Below are 16,983 nucleotides of genomic sequence, written 5' to 3' on the forward strand. Positions count from 1 at the left end.
AAGTATCCAAATTTACTAGAAAGTGAACTCAGAAAATTCATCCTAGTCTTAAAAAAGACAGGTGCATTTGGATTTTAATTAGTGAAGAGAGGACTTAGGTTCAGATGCTCAAGTTTAAACATTACTTTTTTCCCAGACCTGAGCCTGCAGATTTATTTTTTCAGGGTTTTCATTCAGGAAATCATATTTATTTGTTCCCCTAGAAGTACCTCCAATAGCTGCCTATTCATGTCTCCAATTATTTTATGGAATCAATTAGCTTGGAAAAGACCCCTGATAGTTAGGAAGGAGATCTGTATTGCTTGGGCTGGAAGTGAGGAGATACTTGAATCTTGGCCTTTCTTTGCTTGATGAAGAATTGAGCTAGTGAGGCTTCTGCCAATTTGTTAGTTGTAGGGAATACCCACTAATCATCCATCAGCAATTACCGTGTCCTACAGGACACTCGGCAGCATATTGTAAAAGAGAAATTAAAAGACCACATATCTGTTCTGACTCACAGCTAATACTGCTCCCAAGGCATTGCATCTGTCACACAGCTCACACTTTCATTAATAAAGTTTTCTAGCAGCCTGAGTTAGTTTGTTGTTGTTAGTTGCGGGTTTTGTTTTTTCTTTGGCTTTGAGTTTTTTTTGTTTTATTAGGGATTTTAACTATCTCATTGTACATAGAAAGTTCTTTACATGTTCAGGCCAAGTTTTGTTTTTAATTTACATGCTTGCTGTCAGAGAAGACAACCAAACCAATCTATTTCTTCAACTTCTTGGAAAGAAAAAAAAACCTAGAGGAAAAACATTGGAAACACTCTGCAAATGCCTCTCTACAAGAAAATGCAGTATGGTGGTCCATCATCTCCTTCAGACTTCAGAAAAGGACACCAACTGGCCCAGAGCAATCTTGTTCCAATTTTTTAATTATTATCTTGGATTTTACTTTCAAGTAAGGCAGGGAGGAAATTCAGAGGTCAGAATTTTTGCATCCAAAGGCTAGGAAAATAAATAAAACTAGGAAGAGATTGACACATCAGAATTAACCATTAATATTTAACCTCTCATAAAGAGTTTCCATCCAATGTCACTTAGTTATTTGCAGCAGCAGCCTGCTCTAAAAAATATTGTTCAATATTCACCAGAGCCCAGAATATCTTAAGAAAAAATGTATCCATGTCTTCTGAATATTGGCAGATTAATGCAGAATATCAGGAACTTTAAAGAGGAGAATACTATTTGGGACAAAATATCTGAATTAAAAAACACTAGAAGAACTCATGATTAGTGAGCACTGAGCTACTCCAATACTTTTACATGCTCTTTGTGAAGCTTAGCTCAAGGTTAGGACCACATCAGGTAGTGAATTTGTCAAGTGCAGCACTGACACACTTTAGCTGGACCTTGGAACAGGATTCTTGAGCTTCACCTTGAAAGAGGAAGAGACACAAAAGTGATGACAGCAGACCCAAGTGATCCCCAAAAACGCTTTAGTCTCACTGGAGCTTGTTTTTTTTTGTGACACAGCTTGGTCACCTCTTGCCCTGTTATAAAAGGATAACTTCTCTGGACATGACAGGCCAAGGCTGGGGAACAGTTCCAGTGTACACACATGCATTCCCAACATGAACTGGAAGCCACTCATCCCTCACTGCTCCCAGAAGCCAGCTTACAGACAATCTGTGAACAGAAAGGGATGACAATGACTCAACTCCTTACACATGGCAAGCTATCTGCTATTATGAATTACTCATTCAGACTCTAAACACCACATTTAAACGTGTGAATCTTCTCACTTTCTTGTTAATAGTGAAGGGCACAGTTGCATTTACATATCTCTTTGAAGGTTAGTAAAGTAGTTTATGCCAGATCCTCATGGAGGAGGAAACTGGTACACACTCACAGTTTTGTTGTTCTGGGGTGGCTTTTTTTGAGTTACTGTTACGTGTCAAATACTTTTACATCAGAACATATAAAAAGAAACCTCAATTCAGGGTCACACCCTTACCAACAGGAAAATCATCCTGCTTTGTACCAACAATTAGTTATTCCCTAGATAATAATTAATGTTCAGGCAATAAACTCATATGCATGGATGGAGATAAAATTAATTCATAATCATCACAGCTAGAACAGTGAGGTCAGCACACCCTGTCTGGACATCAGGTGCCCAAAGCCATGCTACCACCCCACTCCCTTACTGAACAGGAGAGGCAAAACAGAACTAAAGGATTGTGCATCAAGATAACAGCAGAGAGAGATCACTCAGCAATTTCCATCACAGGCAAAACATACTCCACTTGGGCAAATTTGGTTTTCAATGTTTGTATTAACAATCAATAAAACCTGTGTTACCAAAACCAGAAGTGGCAAATATTCCACACCAAACACTGCACTTTTTACAGCCTCACATTATTCAGACAGGGCTCACTTTCAGAATACACAATCCTTTCATTTGTTATGGCCTCTGGAAGAAGGGGGGCCCACAAGTCAGGCAAATTTACTGGATCAAAAACTAACACTACATAACATATACCGGTTATTAAATGGCCGTGTCAATAAAGTTAATTTTGTCTACCAGATAACATACTTGACAGTTGACTAACACCTAAAAAATGCACAATATCAAGAAAAATGCAATGAATATGCAATGTCACCTTGACTGGGTGAAGCAGTTTAATGTTATTTGGTTCTTCTTTTTTCATTAGTGCTTTCCTGGTATTTTAGTCCATTTTCAAGACATTTTTCACAATATCCTTCTTTAGGCAAGTATTAGTAAGTTAAGCCATTATAGAAAGATAGTCTACTCCAAGACCCATAAGTTTGGGATGGGGGGAAGGGCTTAAGGTTTATTTTTCTTCTTTTAAAAAGTTATTCATACATAGCACACCCAAGTGACAAATGCATCTTGTTTCCCACCACAAAAATAAGTTTAAAAACAATCCAGTTATTATCATAAACCAAGATATGCACCTTCATTATATCAAATGTCTCAAATTTCTTATCTTCATTTTCTGCAACAGCATTAATAGCATAGGTATAAAACAAAAAGACACCTCAATTGCAGACAACAAGTATTGAAAAATTTAAAATAGTTTAAATAGATTACAAGATGTTTCCTAACCAGCAAAAATATTGTCCATGATACTATATAAAATCTGAAAGATAGATCCCATGGTGAGGCAGAGCAAGTATAATGTTGAAGTTTTATTTTGCTGATCTGCTGGGTACAGATGCATTGGGAAGGGGGTGACACAAATTACAGAAGTTCATCTCAGTTTTTAAAAGAAACCACATGTACAAAGAAGAAAATAATATAGCATTATATGAACTGGGAGTCTCTAGTTACACATTATAAAGAACGTTGAAGAGGTAAAGCTTAATTTTTCAAAGCATAATGACACAACTGTACAATCAGCAGAACTGAAGAAAATAAAAAGGAAAATACTACCACAAAAATAGCTATTTCTACAACACCACCAGTATTAGGGGGTAGCATTTCAACTTCATAACAGAAAAAGAAGACACAGTCTTTTTACACCCTCTTCCCTCCAAAATGCAGAATGGTATTTATGTGACAAGATGAATTGTTTTATTCCAAAACTAACCCTGGAAGATACTTAGAAGCCATTTCAGCCTGAACATCACTCACCACACCAGATACCTGTACTCAAACCCAGCCAAACAAGATGACATGGGAGCCAAAGAAACAGCAAGAATGACTGATAGATAACAGTTTAATGTTTTCAACTGAGTTATCACATAATTAACTAGAGCATCTACTGCATTTAGAGAACTAGACTGTGTCAGTGTACCCTACGGTAAAACATTTTGTTCTACTCAAGCTACATCCATATGGGAAAACAATATATTTAAGCACCAGAAATAACTGTTATATTCTACATCAGATATTTAGAGACTGGCCAAAGGTGTCTGCAATGATACAGAATGAGCTTTTGACTAAGAGAGATGCCTGCAGAGTATACAACACTTGGGGTGGTATATGCCCAGAAGCAGAAAATACAATTGGAATGCAGAAATCATCCTGTGCACATGTTGCTGGCCCAACCTTCCATCAGCCTTGCATTCCTTACTGCTTTCCTCAACAACCAGAAGACAAAACCAGGTATCTTCTGCCAAATAATCTGGAATGCACCACCAATATGGTTTCTTTCACATAAAAGGTAATGTATTTAAAGATCAACATTATCCTGTTTTAATGTGAATTAAAGACTTGTTCCTATCATGCCTTGATATATTTTTAATTGTTTTATAGAAACATCCTTATACAAAGCATGCAGTCAATGAAACCATATGTAGAGCCATATTTCCTCCCTCACAAGCAACATCATAATGAATACAATTTCATTTCACTGATACTGGGACAAAATATCACTGCTAAATTAATCACAGCTCGTGGTGAGGCCCTGGCACAGGCTAAAGTTGTGAATGCCTCATCCCTGGAAGTGTTCAACAGCAGGTTACATTGGGCTTGGAGCTCCCTGGTCGAATGGAAGGTGTCCCTGCTCATGGGCGATCTTTAAGGTCCCTTTTAACCCAAATCTTTCTATGATATTCTATCTTTGTAAAATTTAGCTATAACATATTTTTATCACCCACAAAACTATAAATTGATGGCACTAGGCTTGAACTCAATATGAAAAAAAAACCCAAAAACAACACCAAACATTTTGTTCTGTATTTCCGATTCAGAGCACACACAGTAGAAACATCCTGATCGTTTACGAAAGGCACTGATATTACCTACATGGCATGCCAAAATGAGCCATCAGAAAGGTATATATTTGAGCTGTGTGGGAGAAGGGGGTCTGGTGTCACTTGTATAGTTTGAAATTCAAAAGCAGTTTAAAAAAAGAATTCAATTAGCTCATGCATCTACTGTGAGTAGGAGGTCTCATTGGGGCTGTCAGAGGAAATGCTATTTAATCAACATGATGTCAGTCAAGTGCTTGTCAAACCAACTGCAATTTTTCAAAATCCAAACTGTTTTAAACAATAATTGATGGAAAAATTATATAGAGAGATCTGGCCACTTTAAAATAAATTACAGTATTTGAATATTTTCTAGAAGTTTCTGGCAAGAGACATTGTTACTAGGTTTATTTCATAAGCCTCCATTTCTACTCTATGGAAGGAATGTTTAATACCCATCCACCCAAGTAGGATTTGGACCATCTACAAGAACACTTGATTGCATAACTATGAAATTATACAAGATAGTGCTGCAGATTAAATTAATGCCTTTCTCCCCAAGTTGTATTACAGCAAGTGTTTCTGAAGAGCATTCCACAGGATCATCCAGAGGCAGATCTGGAAGTGTGCTGGGGCAGGTTTCTCCTGGGGATCTCACACCCACCTCAAGGGCTAACCAGCCTTACGTGACCATCTCAGTGGCACTGCCTGGTGCACAGAAAGATTAGACCAAGGTTAAAGACTCCAGAGGAAACAAAACAAAGGTCCATAAGAAGCTGCAAGGAGTCAGCTCAGGGCTAACAGCAAAGTCAGAGCTACAGATAAGTTTCCAAACCAACTGTTGACCTGGCTTTGATGTTGAGTAAGGTCAGCATAGAAACCCCTGAATCCCTGCACGCTGCTGTACTGCATGGTGACAATCCTGGAAAGGGCCAGAGCAGGCACCTTGAGAAAGCAGTGGGCAAATCAAATCTGAAAGTCTTGTAGAATTTCATACTTCTGGAGGACTGGGATTCAGAGTTCTGAACATTTCTGGTACAACCTCTTTTTAACAACTTACTACATCTATCCTTATGCCCAGAAAATTTATCTTATGTAATAGAATTTTTTTTTTAATAAAGTGGGGATCTAGGCAGCAAATGAGAACAACAGTATTCCATAACTCCTAACTACTGTCTTTGGAAATACCATAGGTTTGTATCATGCAGAGATACAGGTTAGGCTAGGAGCAATGTGGTTGGGCACCACAAGGCTGATGATACTGAGGAACTGTGAGGGCTTCTCCAGTGGCCTAAAACCTTTGCATCAGCTTTTCCCAACAAAGAGCAAGTTCACTTCAGATAAGTGTCAGGTCACAGAACAAAGCACATTGCAGCTTGTGCAGAAGTAAATTAAAAATATGATGGATGAAACAGCTTCATAAGCATTTCTGAGTTTCAGCAGGAGGTCTCAGCACAGACAAAGCTCTGCAAATTCAAAAGGAATTATTCACACGAGGAACAGGTGTTCCTGCAGCATTAGATGATCAAACTGCTAGACCCAAACCAAATGGAAGAGTTCATGTTTCTGTGCTTGAAACTCTGGTTACCAGCTCCCCCTTACTGAAGGGGACTTACCACAACTACGCAAACTGCAATAGGACACAAGAGGTAAACAGATTTATATAAATTGGAACAGAAAAAACTTGCACTATTGGCAATACCACAGTAAGGCCCTACTTAAAGCAACAGGCAGTTTACTGAAAAAGCTTAGATTGATTGATAAATTTTTGAGCTATTGCACGCATGAGAATTCTTTGCAGCCTTCCAGTGAGCTCAGGTTATAAAAGGTGCATTTCTGAGAAACGTAACTTCATTTTTCTTTGCTTTGGTGGGTGACATTCCAGGGAAAGGCTTTTGAAGTCACTGGGTTGTTTTGCAGCTACAGCTAGAATCAGCCAAGGAATGAGAAGAGTCTTTCTTCTCTAATGATATTGAGCTATAAACTGCTATTAAGACAGCCAGATCTTTCACAAAGCATTATCCAAAATGTATACACCTATATTATATACATACATTTAATAAAGAAAGTCTTGCAATTCTCTGCACATGTAGCACCACCTGGCAAAAATGCAGCTTTGTAACTTGGAAAAAAAACTCTGCTTGATCGCTAATTTGGCTCAGAACCATCCCCACTACTGGGGGAGACCGGGAGGTGTACAGATCAAGAGCAAGCCTGCTGAATAGGGCTTGGGGACACAAAAAAACATTGGAATGGGGTAGCAATGCACACTTGCAGCTGAGAAAGCCAGTTTTGAACTGGGCTGAATAAAAAGAGTGGCCAGCAGGTCAAGAAGCTGATTCTGCTCTACTCCATTCTCATGAGATGCTCCTAGAGAACTGCATCCAGCTCTGGAGTCTCCATAAAAGCCAGACCTTTGGCAGCAGCTGCAGAGGAGAGAGAAAACTGAGGGCTAATCTTGTATGAGAAAGGAACACTGTCTAGGCAATGTTCAGTCTGGAGAAGCGATGACACCTGGCAGACCTTACTGCAGCCTTGCAATAAAAGAGGAAATAGTTTCAGACTTGATCGTATCCAATTTAGATGGTTTTGAGTAAGGCTTTTCTGTTAACACAAACAATTAAGGTGGAGAGACACTGGCACGGGAACAGAGGAGCTGTGGCTGCTCCATCCCTAGAAGTGTTCCAGGCCAGGTTGGACAGGGCTTGAAGCAACCTGCTCTACTAGAATGTGTCCCTGCCCAGTGCAGAGGGATTCAAACTGGTCTAAAAAAGCATTAAGGTCCTTTCTAACCCAAACCATTCTATGATTCCATGAACCATCCAACAGTTGACCGGGAAATCCCTAATTTTCAAGCCGGAAACCAACACCATAGATAGTTTTAGACTGGAGTTTTTTTATGGGATTTCAAGGGTATTTTTTGTTGGTGGTTTGGGGTTTGTTTTTCAATGTTCATTAAAATCATGATGTTTTAGACAAGCAGCAGACACAGAAGTAGTTAGTTGTGGAAACGGATGTAGTATTTTATACCATATATCTGGACAACCAAACATTGTGAGCTTCACTCGCTCCATCTTTACCAACAGAAATATTTGAAAACTCAGAATATTGAAACTGCTCTGGCTGGTGTCCTTGAAGAAGCAGATGTGAAATTGTTTATTATCATAACAACCTGTCACCAGAGAACTACTGTTATGCAGCAAATGCACTATAGATAGATGCATTTTAGTTAAAAGCCTGAAAACTCTGAAGCATTTGGGGGATAAAATAATGATTCAAAACCTAAACAGCAGATTTTGATGCCTGTCTGTTGCCATATCTAACCTCTGCATCTTCAAAACTGATCTAAACAACACAGTCAAACAGAGTCCTGCCTCCAGTAAGAGTCACAATTTAAATGGACTTTTGTTCCACACTATCACAAATTCTGTAGTCCATTCCACAAACATCGGATTACAGTTTTATTTGAAGGTCTTTGTCTTATTGTCAGGTTTATCCTATATCATTAGAAAGACTGAATGTTTAAATTGGCAATCACCCAAGTTATGCTTTTGCTTCTTTATGGCTGTTTGTCACTGTGTTTCAAAGAAGCTCAAATGCAATTTTCAGAATTTATTACAACCTATTTTAAGTAGTGCAGAAGGTCCAATGACAAATTTTTTTTCGTTTTACTGTTTGGTATAAGATGGGCATTCACATTTAATCATACCAATGATTACCTCAATGAATACAAATGTGTTACATTATCTTTAAATAAATTAATGTCAATATGTTCCAGGGTAACAGAAGTAATTGCATATTGATAACAGTCATTATCATAAGTCATGGTTGCTGGCAGAAAACCCACTTGTATTTTTTAATAAGGTGCAATATTATGGTCTATTTTGAGATGATAGCTTTCTATTTCCCCATACATAATACAGTATCACTTCAATATAGCTGGCAGACTGTGGAAATAGATAAAAATTCAGAATGCAAACCTGCAAACTGTAAGATTTTACAGTCTTTGAAACTAGTCTGGATAGTCCAAGTACCTCAGAAAAAGTGATATGAGAGAATCATTATCTAAGCCAGGCTGATGTACCTTCTGCTCCAGTCACCACAGCAGATAATAGCAACCAGCACATCATCCCAAATTGATACAACCAGATATTTCAGACTTTGCATTGTAGCTCATTGCAGTTCACAAAGTAATCTGAAAGACACTCGAGAAAGGGACACATCCCCCTGTTTTTAAGGGGCACAAAACTTTACAGCTAACTCAGATATTCTGTCTGCATCTGTTACAGGAGAGGCAGGGAAGTTCTAACATCCAATATCAGGACTGGAGGCTCTTGTTCTGCACTGCTGCTCTACTTTATTGCTTTAAAGCAGCAGAAAGGCAGGACTTGTTAAAACAGGCAGCTTCAGAGCCCTGAAGCGTGGACAGACTTTCCCCCAGAAACTCCCCAGGATGGAGATGACTGTGTAGCAGGTTTTGCAAAAGAAAGCTCCTGAAGGATCTTATGCGGGCAAGGATTTTACCGTGGGGCAGTAGTGTGTGGATGGGCAAGATCACAGCAAGGTCCAAGCTGAGTGACTCCCTGCTACTTGGCAGCTGTGAGGCCATGCCCAGAACACTGCCTAGTTTTGAGCTCCATGCACAAAAAGGACTGACAATTAGCCCTCAGGGGAGGCAAAAATAAAAGTGCACCTTTAATTTCCCAATGAAGCAGGGGCTTTAGCTCATGAAGTGTAGAAAGAGACTGAAGAAACAAGTTTTATTCACCCTGAAGAATAGGAAGCTTGTGAGAGGTGGGTTTGCTACTGCTCTCAGCAGCCTATAGAAAAGCTGTGGAGAAGGCATGGCTTCTACCCCTCCCCAAGACACTCAGTGAAAGGATAAGCAACAAATACTGCCTGCAGCAATGGAAACTCCCATTGCATGAGAAAAAAAAAAAAAAAAAGAAAAAGAAAAAAAAACCACAACAACTGGAATTTCACAGTGGGAATGGATAGACCTTGGCAAAACAGATAGGCCTGCTCATAGAGAATCCACCAGCTGCAGAGATCTCTAGACCCTGAACAGCTGGCTCTGCCTAGAGCAGAGTTAGTTTCTTTCACTACAGGAAGGAAAGCACAGCACACACAGGTGCTGTAGGTTCAATTTTTGACCAAAACAGTTCTGGCAACAAAGTGATGTTGTCACTTTTGCTGGGCAGCATTCTTTGTCACTCTGCCTCCTCAATGACCAGACTGGAGGAGGGTGTGCAGTGGGCTGGGAAGGGACATTGCCAGGCAGGTGACACGAGCTAGATACTCCATATCACATAACAGCATGCTCAGCAGTAAGAGAGAAAACAAAGGGGTTTGAAGGGTTTGTCATCTTTTGCTCAGAAACCTGTGTGCTTCAGCCTGCACACAGCAAGCGACTTATTCACTTCACAGCATCACTAGCGTTGAGAGGCACCTCTGGAGATAACCCAGCATAATGCCCCTGCCAAGGCAGGGTCCCCTGGAATAAGTGGCACAGGTAGTTGGGAATGTCTCCAGCAAGGGAGATTCCACATCCTGAGCATCTTGTTCAAGTGCTCTGCCACATTCAATGCCCTCATGTTGAGGTGCAACTTTTCATGGTTTAGTTTATGGCCATTGCTCCTTGTCCTGACACTGGGCACCACTGAAAAGAGCCCAGCACCATCTTCTTGACACTTGTTTTTTGAGATATTTATATGCATCAAATATCTTGTTTAATTATTCCACTTATGAAACAAGTTTATTCCTCTCACTCTTGATGCCATCAAGTCAGTTCTCCAAGAGTCATAGGGATTCAGAAGAAATACATGTGAGCAGCCCCAGCAGAGCACTGTGCCATCCCTTGGGAATGCACTGCCACACCAAGCCCCACTGCCTCCCCAGGAACACCCAAACCAGCGCTGCAGGGAGGATTTCACTCATAACTTCACAAGATAAATAGATCATACACTGTTTTGTAGCACCATTCTGTCATTCCTGCAGGGAATAGGAAAGCATCAGCTCTAACTTTTCTCAGTCATGGGCACACAAATAAATACATGAAATAAAATGCTCAGTCACCCAGAGATCATGGTCACTATTAAAGCTTTTTCCTCAGGTGGAGAGCAAAGTCTTGTGGGGGCAAACAACCCCAAGTGTTCTCCTGAACTCGTCTGCATGGATGTATAATTAAACCTTCATTTGTTTCTATGCAACTATTCCATCAAAGTCTCACTCCCAAAGCTTTCTATCCAGCAGCCAAAGCCAAACCTCTAAAAAGCCAAATATTTTGAGGCAGTATCAGGCAAATGCCTCAAAGGCATGCCCTGAAAGCAGCCCACACTGCCCCACGCCCTCAGGCAGGTGGGCACGGCCACAACGGCAGCACAGTAGCCCTCAGGGCACTCATCAAACATGTGGTTTGATGGTTTTTCTGGGGTTTTCCTGGGGTTTGGGTTTTTAATTTTGGGTTTTAAGTTATCTCTGGCCCAGGCCAGGCTCCAGCGGGCAGCAGGTTGCTCAGTAACCCCAATCCACACGACAACAGGGGCTGGCCTCAGCAGCCAATGCTGAGCTTCCCCAATTAATTATGTTTCATTAACCTAATTAGCATTGTTACTTCTTCATAAGCACTGTAATTTTTCCACTATGGCTAACACCTAGCAAAGGTTTTTCAACAACTTGCTATTGTTAGAATAGAGTTTGGGAACAATGCTAAGTTTTTGTGCTCAGATTGCTGAGAACTGGGCAACAAGGACGGGTTGCAGAAACCTGAGATAAAGAAGAAACTGACAAAGACAACTCGGCAATTGCACTGAAAAACTCTCAGAGAAAAAAGACAATAAAAAGACTACAAATGTGGGCTAATTAGCTTGAGAATGGAGAAACCAATAAAAGAATACTAATTAATGAAGAGAATTATACAAAGTATAGCCAATGTGCATTAATTTCTTTGTTTGCTAAAAAATACAAATATTGAGACACTTTCCAAGTGGGCCCGTACATTCGGGGAGCAATCACACACCAAGTACTGTGAATAAAGTAACGCCTGCCTCCAAATACCAACATCAGATTGATTTATCCCAACATTTTTGGTGGCAACAGGGCACCACCACAAGTTAAAAGCAACAGAAACACATGCACATACCAGTTCTTGAAGGTGATGCTGCTGGTCTTTCCCCAGGGAGACAAGGTGTGCTCCTGCACTCCCCACATGAGCTCCTGGAGCAGCCCCAGGCTCCTTTGCAGCAGCAGTTACATTGAGCAGAGCTAATTGGGACCAGCTGTGGTGCTGCAGTCACACCTGAAGCTCATCATTGTTAATTGGGTGCAATCAGGTTGGGAGAACTTTCTGGAGGGGCCAGAAGGACTTGGTGGAGCTTAGCTTCTATTTGGGGCTCGTCTAAATGCTCAGCAGCCTTGGAAGGCAAGCCAGGTGTTAGGGCTTCAGAAATGGCTCTGGATTGGGGTGATATGAAGGAAGGTCACCCCTTCCCCTGTGCATTTCTTGTTCTTCATAGAAACAACATGGTTCCTGAGAAGACCAGGAGCCTGACAAAGCATCCAGGATTCGCCGCAGACCCAAATTCTTCACATGGGATATGTGGAAAATATTTTTCTAACATCCACCAAAAGATACAGCTTCTATGAAGGAAGAAAGGTCAATAAAAATATGTCCTTCAGTAACCAGTTGTGACTGAGCACATGCACTTAAAAAAAGCCATCACTATTTGCATACTACTTATTTTTAATGTTAGAGGCCCAGCAATGTTGGTAATTAGTGCAAGTGTGCTGTAAAGTCAATTTGAAAGTGGGCATGTAAAAAATACTGAATTTGTAATATTTTACTGCCTCATGAAGGGCATCTAATTTGGACATTGAACATTTTTGCAGTGAGTAAGCACTTCTATGAATTTCAATGCACGTAGTTTCCCACAGAGTGAAATTTTTATGGAAAGTTGCACAATTCTGAGCTGCAAATACTCTGTGTGCTTAGTTAGCAGTTTTATGAGCAGCCAAGTTGTGGTTGCTATCAGGTATCTTTTTTTTGTTACGTGCTCTTCTTTAACTTCACAGCATGTATAAAGGCTCTTCTTAGGAGAAAATCATCTTTCCACTGAGAATTAATCTTTTTTGGTATGCTCTCTATTTCTGGCTTTCACTCTTCTGCTGCTGTCAAAATCCAGGTTCTCTACAAGGTGACTGACACATTGAGTACCCGTTCCTTCCTTCCCTTGATTTTAATAATAAAGAATCTACAGACATAATGGTTTGTTTACACTTTCGTGCATTTTCTGTTGAAGGAATTTTCCCTTTTATGACTGTTTTACTCCAATTTAAGGCTGAGATAGAGCCACACTGTTAAAATTATCCAATGGGGGCCAACGAAGTCAATACCTCTCTGTAAAGTCTACTTCCTACCATTCTCAGGGTCCTCAAGATTTAAAAGGATTCCCAATTAACTGTAGTAATTTTGAAATTTGATAAAGTTGTCATGGATAGTTCAGTGAAGATCTCTACTCACTAAAAGCAAAAAAGGAGAATGAGACTAACATTGGTGGTATTCATAATGCACTTGGGTACAGTGGCAAAGCTATCCTAAATATTGATCAGTATAGGAGAAGTTATGTGACACAAGGGGATTAAAGCAGCAAAGGTTATCATTAGGGTATTTTGAAGATGAGGTGGTTTATATTCAACAGGAGACACAGAAGGTAATATTTTAAAAATAACAATATTCCAATTATTACATTTCAGTTATTTCTGTGCATCTCATAACACTACAGATTTGGCCTCTGTCTCTGTACTTGTACATAGAAACTATATTATAATGTGAGTTATCCAAATAAAATAAATCCTAATTGGGGAGGGCGAGGGCGTGGTGCAAACAGCAATTATAAAGGATTTCCTGTGTGGAGGCTGGTAACTCTGTTACTGAGTGATGGAAATGAGATCAGAATTTAGTCCAAGGTTCTGTTCTCCATTCCTAAACCGGTTACCTCCCACTGTGGCAGATGTGAATACATATGGGAGAACAGAACGGATCAGATCCATCTAGTGGGAGGACAGGAACAATGTACATATTGATCTCTTCCATGTAACCACAGATCAAAGAATTTTCACATGGAACGGGAATGTATGTATTTGTTTCATATAGGACATACTTGCATTTTTAATAAGCATTACATTTAAAATCATGGGAAGCAACAGCAAATGAAGATATGAAAATGACCACCACAAGTTATGTCACCAGATATCCTTTAAATCAACACATTCTACTTTTTTAGCTTTTTAGCTAGTGTTAAATTCATAATTTTTCTATGTTTGAGCTTGGAGCCCTTTAAATATACCTGATAAGGACTGAAATATTGCTAATAAGAAATAGGGCATGGTATAACTTTTTCTTTCTAATTCTTCATCCCTGCCCTGTCTGTATTCTCACTCTTAATGCCATAAGTATTTGTTACTTTTTACAGTGACTGGTTTCCTGGAATGCATTTTCCAAGGGGAGTTCATGGTAACTATTTATTGTGATGTTTTTGTTTCTGTCACATAGTAAAAAGTTACCTTTACAAAAAAAAGCTGAACTCATAACAAAAAATCATCCAGAAAGTTTCTGAATTATAAAAATATGTAAATTATGCAAAACCAAGTCTTGCCTGAAGGGTGAGAGACAGGAAGCCTTAAAGTAAGTTGACACAGTTTGTGAAGTGACAGACAGGCCTTGTTCTTGTGCAGGTTTTAAAATGGTAAGAAATTCAAAGAAAAATGTGAGTTAAACTGAAAATCACACATCTCCACAAATCTGAAGGAAATGTTTCCTGGGATTATTAATTTGCTAGTGTGAATGTCCAGCATCTTGGCACATGAGAGTCACCTCTATCTGGTCAAAAGTTTAATGGAACATGGGTTTCATTAATACTTCCACCATTTTTTTCTAATATTTTTCCATTTCTACACAAAGCAGAAATAGCAATTGAGCTGCTAAATTTTTTCCCCTATCTCTCTGTTGTATTTTTCTGCAGATGTCCTCAGAAAGGATTCGCTGCTGCCATAAAAAAACTGCAACTGATCATGGAAAATGCATTGGATCAAATTATTCCTTCAAAATGGGCACAGCCTTGCAGGAAAAGGACAAAGGACATGAAAGTAGAGGATGTGATTTTTGATGCCCAAGATGTTGGGAGGGGATCCTAGCAGGGAGGTGCACTTATTCACCTGCCCTTTGTATTGTACACTAGTTTTATTCCTGTTCCTGTTAGCAGGAGTAACTGGCTGGAAATAAGAGAGAAGTGGCAGAGCTTTCCAAAGGGGGTGGAAGTTCTCATCACCACGACAAGAAAACAAGAGAAGAAGGGAGATGTCTTGGTGGTTTATCACAAACAGGACAGGACTGCTGGGGTACATTCCTTGAGCAGCATCAGCCTCATTGCATGGTTGAGACAATTGAAAGATGGCAAAAGCTCACATACAGCCAACAGCAGCCAAAGATTTCTTTGTTACAGAGCATTTTTAAAACTTTCTAGCCAACAGCACATTGCTAAAGCTCACAGACAGTTGTTCTAGCCTCTCACTAAAAGCACAGGTACACCTGCTTCACACAATGCTTGTCTGCTCTCTTTTAACAAAACACAATACTTTATTAAGCTTAAAACCTTCTCCTATCTCACTAAGCATATTTTCCTTCAGTCTTAAGGTCTATCTTAGCCAAGCCTAAAACTCAAGCTATTGTTTCATATCCTTGCTTGCTGTACTATTGTAACTTTTCTACTTGCAGACTTTGCAGCTGCAGCTAGTTCTAAGTTTTCTGTTCTTTCTCTTTCTAAGGCCTGCCTTCCCAGCTTTATGAAAATCATCTTACCTTTACTATTTCCCACAGGGAGAGTTAAAATCCTCTTACAGCTGTTCCCCTCTCTAGAAAACATCTGCTTAGGCCAGTGTGCTGTTTCACACAATTTCCAAGGACTAGAGTATAATCAGTGCTGAAACCTGTTTAACATTCACCTGAAAACTGTTATTTGCACACAGGTTCACGTAGGAGCTTTAGATCTTGACCACTGTACTTGCGAGCACATAAAGAAACACCAAAAAATTTGATTACTGTCCTGTAGGGAAAAATAAGCACTTAAACCTGTTATGTTCCAAATATTCTATATTGCATTATAACTGTTTTCCTAGAATTTAGAAAACTAGTTCCAGGGGGAATAAATCTGGTTTCTTGTGAGTCCATCCTTGTAAAGTGTAATAAATTATGTATTCATTTCATTTTCTGAATCACTGCAGTTGTTTTGCAACATATTTGTCCCAAAGCAGAAGTTCAGAAGTGGGCTCCAACCTGTCACATGATAAAAAGGAGAAAACTTGAAACAGGGAAAACGTAAATACTTTAAATATATATATTATATATATATTTCATATATACTTTAAATTTTATGTTTATGTATATATATACACACACACCACAAGGTGTAGGTCCTAAGGGTTGTATCTGCAAACAAAATCCTTCAGTTTAACAACCAGTACAGAGCTGCCGTTCTGACACTCTATGGAAAAGTTGGCCCCTTTTGCTGTACTTTTTATTAGAGGAAAGAAGAGAAATCTGAATTCTGGATGGTCACTTGGCAATTTCCAGGGCTACAGTAAACTGTGCTACCGTAAAACAGCCCAGAGGACAAGAGTTCATATTTCCTCAAAAATTGTCTAAACATAGTAGTGATTTAGAAACAGAGAGGAGGGAAAAAGGAAAAACAAATACAAAATGTAACTAAATCTAGAGCAGCTCAGCTCTCTGGAAAAGAGATTTTTTTTGACATGCCTTCAGTCCTTCACACACATAGTAAATTATTTATTAATATGACCTGGTACAAAAACTATGTGAAGGAAAAAAAGACAAAATTAAGGCCATGGTAATCAGTTATCTAATGTTCACTATCTCAATTTTCAGAGGATTTCTTTTAATAGTATTAAGTGCCTAGAAATGGTTGGGTTCAATCATATCTCCTTTGGACTAATTTATTTGTCAAGACACAGCATGATAAATACTAAGCAGTCCTGAATTCAATGTCCATATGTCAAATTGCTGTTCTGTTTGCTATCAGCTGATATTTATTTGTTCAGAAGCCTCTCAATATTCTTCAGAGCTGCTGTTGTCACCTAAATTTAAATTCTTTACATCTGTACATTTTTTATGCTCTCTAGAGGAAAATATGTAGGACCTTCAAAAGATTCTTCATGGCAAGAACTTAATTTAGCATTGTGGCCTGTCCTCTCTCCATCAGTCATATGATAA

The 16,983-nt window shown here is 39.3% G+C and overlaps 1 long non-coding RNA gene across 1 annotated transcript in view; it reads right to left on the bottom strand.

Moving 5' to 3' along the window:
- The window catches only part of LOC146766939 (uncharacterized), an 81,655-nt gene extending 69,570 nt beyond the window's left edge, over nucleotides 1-12,085 (bottom strand). Inside the window, exon 1 of the long non-coding RNA XR_014956610.1 lies at nucleotides 11,842-12,085. This is a non-coding gene — a long non-coding RNA (uncharacterized LOC146766939). The remainder of the gene's footprint in view (nucleotides 1-11,841) is intronic.
- Nucleotides 12,086-16,983: the final 4,898 nt, after the last annotated feature.

Source organism: Lonchura striata, chromosome 7 (genome assembly GCF_050655825.1).
Source record: "Lonchura striata isolate lonStrDom1 chromosome 7, ASM5065582v1, whole genome shotgun sequence".
NCBI classification, from domain to species: Eukaryota; Metazoa; Chordata; class Aves; order Passeriformes; family Estrildidae; genus Lonchura; species Lonchura striata.